Source organism: Octopus bimaculoides, chromosome 5, assembly GCF_001194135.2.
Source record: "Octopus bimaculoides isolate UCB-OBI-ISO-001 chromosome 5, ASM119413v2, whole genome shotgun sequence".
Taxonomy (NCBI): domain Eukaryota; kingdom Metazoa; phylum Mollusca; class Cephalopoda; order Octopoda; family Octopodidae; genus Octopus; species Octopus bimaculoides.
Genome location: NC_068985.1, coordinates 7,276,826 through 7,281,369, shown reverse-complemented (window position 1 = coordinate 7,281,369; position 4,544 = coordinate 7,276,826).

Genomic DNA, 4,544 nt, shown 5'->3' with positions numbered 1-4,544 from the left:
GTGTTTATATATATATATATATACACGTATATATATATACGTATATATATACACGTATACACACATATGTATATATGTATATATGTATATATATGTATATATGTATATATGTATGTATATATAAGTATATATGTATATATATAAATATATATATATATAAACATGTATATATATATATATATATAAATATGTATATATATACGCATGTATATATAAATACATTTATGTATATACACACATACATATATATGTATATAAATATATATATGTCGAAATGTGTACGCATATAAGATATATGTACACCTGTATATAGGTCCCCTCCACTTATCTGCACATCTGTTTGGCTGCCTAAAGATTCTTTTAAAAAGAATAACTGAGATAAAGATATAGATAAAATATTCTGATAAAATTGCATATCTTTTAAAGATAAGTTGTTTACAAAATCGTTAGACCATTATTTATTTATTTATTTATCGTCGTTTGAGTCGGTAAAGTTTCTTCTAAAAGTTTTGATTCCATCGCTAAACAATCTGGGTAGAAAACTGAAGACTAATACTTCGATTATAGAAACAGAATCTCCGAAAAGTTGCTGCTGTCATTGAAAAGATGTCTAGTTTTGAAGATACGATAAGGCCACACACACATCCACACATATACGCAGACATACACGCACGCGCGCACACACGCGCGCACACACACGCACACACACACACACACACACACACACACACACACACACACACACACACACACACACACACACACACACACACACACACACACACACAAGCGCACAGAAAGAGACACGCAGTCGCACAGAGAACCACACACGCGCACACACAAGAGGACTTACATGAGTATATAAATTACAGTAATATCTCGACTATCGCGGGTGTTACGTTCCAAAATCCTCCGCGATAGATGAAAATCCGCGAAGTTGAAACAGTACTGTACTATATATTTTTTATTTTTTATTATTTTTATAATTTATATGTATTTATTTTATTATAAATGCAAAACAACACCACAGCGGAATCGACGTAAGATTAAATAATAAACCGCAGTAGGCGAACCGCGATATGGCGATGGATTATTGTCTTCTTTTTCAGGATTGAGTTATTGAGTTGTTACTATGCAATGACAATGCTTTCTATAATCCAATGAAGTGCCTAACAACACCAACAAGCATTAAAGTTAGAAATCTCATTAATAAAAATAGAAGCTTCATCATGAGAAATTGAATCATGAATTTAATTTCTGTTTAATACATCAGAAGGAAGCCAAATTCAGAGTGTTGGCATTTATTTCCAACGTTGTATTGATGTTTGCATTCATCTGTCATATGATTTGCTCTACCGATTCTTCAATCTCTCTGATATATAGATATAAGGAAGTATAATTCTGGTATTGATGCTGTACAATCTTACCATGAAATGTGAGACGTGGACTTTACATGTGTCTCGAAGCGATTTCAAAGCTTCCAATTATTAAATCCGAAAAGACAACATGTATTAATAAGGTGTGGGAGGGATCTATATGTTCTCTTGTCCTTCAAAAAAATATCAGCCAATCTCCCACAAAATGCAACCATCCATTTTAAATCAATATGGAACTGCTATAATATTGCTTTCAAATCTTAGCTTAAGAGGCAGCAATTGCGGGGTAGAGACTTACATCGACTCCATCGCTCAAAATGGCACTTATTTTATCGACCACAGCGGAATTGAGAAAGTTAAGAGCCAGAAGAAAGTCGCAAAATATTATCTCGGTTTTGCAAACGCTTCTACGAGATCGGCACCTTTAAGAACAACTATAATATTGGTTTCAAATTTTGGCACAATGCTAACAAGTTCAAGGAGGGGTGCTAGTCAAGCTCATCGATCCCATTGCGTGACTGGTACTAATTTTTATCAATCCCGAAAGAATGAAAGGCAAAATCGACCTCAGCGGAATTTGAACTCAGAACGTAAAGACAGACGAAATACCGCTGAGCATTTCGTCCGGCGTGCTAATACTGTTATAATATTTATTTCTTTGTTACCTACAGGGGGATAAACATAGAGGGAATGTACAAGGACGAACAAAGGCATTATTAAATCGATTACATCGACCCCAGTGCGTAACTGGTACTCATTTAATGAACCCCCAAAGGATGAAAGGCAAAGTCGACCTCGGTGAATTTTGGATGCTGTTATAATATTAATATGCTAGTGTACTTACGTGTGTTACACTGCCAATGAGTTAGTTAAAAAAGGAGGAGCAAAGAGAGGGGGAGGGAGAGCGGGAGAAAAAAGGGAAAGTTTTTTTAACGTAGGGAAATGCTCTTAGAATTAGAAGAAAAGCAATGAGATTGACATGTAATTACGCTGAGAGAACTAGGTAACAAGCTGAGTTGTGCAGTAGATGTTAAAGTCGTGATAGAGCCATCGACGGGGATGTTGGTTAAAGGACATAGGGACAACAAAAAGTTCATTTTAGTTTTATAGGAGTAACATTTTAAAAAAGAAAATGTCAAGCACTTATCGCATTACTGCTAAAATAAACATTTCCGATTTGGGTATTTATTATATAATTTGTAAAATTCAGACTATAGAACGAAATAGAAGACAGAAATTTAGATTATGTTAGTCAATTCACAAACAAAGATGGGAAAAACATCGAAGAAAAATCTATTAAATTTGCAACTTTTTGTTTGTATTATTTGTAAAGGGATCTAACGCGGCGTGCTGGCAGAATCGTTAGCACTCTGGACAGAAAACTTACCGGTCGCTAGATTCAGAGTTCAAATTCCGCCGAGGTCGACTTTGACTTTTATACTTCGGGTCGATAAAATAACTACCAATGAATCAATGGAGTCGATGTAATCGACTATCCCCCTCTCCACAGACTCCAGGCCTTGTGCTTGTAGTAGAAAAGATTATTTGTAAAGGAATCTTTTGATATATAATATATTTCAGATGAGAAGGCAGCGAGCTAGCAGAAAACGGTATTTCGTCAGTCTTTACGTTCCGAGGTCGACTTTGCTTTTCATCCTTTCCGGGTCGATAGATTAAGTACCAGTTACGCACTGGAGTCGATTAAGTCTTTTCTACTCTATGCACAAGACCCGAAATTTTTGGGGAAAGGGCCAGTCGATAAGATTGACCCCAGTATGCAACTGGTTCCTAATTTATCGACCCCGAAAGGATGAAACGCAAAGTCGACCTCGGCGGAATTTGAACTCACTAACAAACCAATAATACTAAAGTTACAACTACCAACCGCTCTATATAGAATTCGAATTAATTCACAAACTGAGTTACTTTGATCCATGTTATTCCAAATACTTGTTGGATACAACATATAGGTTGAGACAAAATGTCCAAAGAGGTGTGGCATAACCCAGTAGTCGTCATCTATCACTATATTATTTTATGCTACTAATTGAATTACTTTTATTTTTGTTTGTGATTATAACTTCAACTAAATTCATATACATACATACGCCCACAGTTCCACATAGTGATACATAATACCTGTGTAGACACAATGAGGAAACATAAAGTTGGAACACTCAAAACACGGTTGGTAGAGTTTAATTATATAATGCAATCGTTAGGATAGAATTGGTTTCAATTTTCTACGTGTATTTAGTCATAGTTATATAGAACACTTTCTCTTCTCTGACATAAAAACAAAAATTCATGAGACTCAGGACGGCCTAAAAGTTGGAATGTTTCATGGAGGCATCACAAAATATACGAAAGAATGTGTAGCTAATTGTATCCTGACAGTTTATTTCATTGCACATCTATCTATCAATCTATCTATAATATAATATAAGGATAAAATCTTTATAAGAATTTATCAAGTAGTCAGCGTGAAAAAACCTCATAAGGAAAAAAAACCCATCCTTTTTTTCCATAAATATATATAATATAATTTATATAAGGGCATTACTATATAATAATGCCTCACGCTTAGAGGGACTTCATAAGTCAAAACTACCAAATATAAGCATGTGCTTATTTTTGGTAGTTTTGACTTATTAAGTCCTTCTAAGCGTGAGGCATTATTTTATAATAATGCCCTTATATAAATTATATCAATCTATCTATCTATGTTTACCTATCTTACATATTTCATTTATTTCATACTTACATATTTAATTCCTAAAATCAAAATGTTATTTATGCGTGTATTTTTTGGTGGTTATTAGGAATATATATGTAAAATTTTGGAGCACATGTTGAAAGACCAGCGTTGTGAAACCAGACCAATAACCAAACATTTTTCAACATCGCCATATATTTCTGGAATAACGTCCTTAGCATTACATCACGTCATGCCTTCTTTCATTTATATATATATATATATATATACAAAAAAAAACAAAAAAAACTGGATGCGATTTGAAATAGTTGCGGCTTTCTCATTCATCACATTTTTGAGTATTTTTATACATTTATGCATCGCCAATTTCAGAAAATAAACTTCTGTTTCTTGAGAGCGATCATATCAAATGTTTCTTCAAATTTATTCTTCTGCTTTCTTTTTTACGCTGT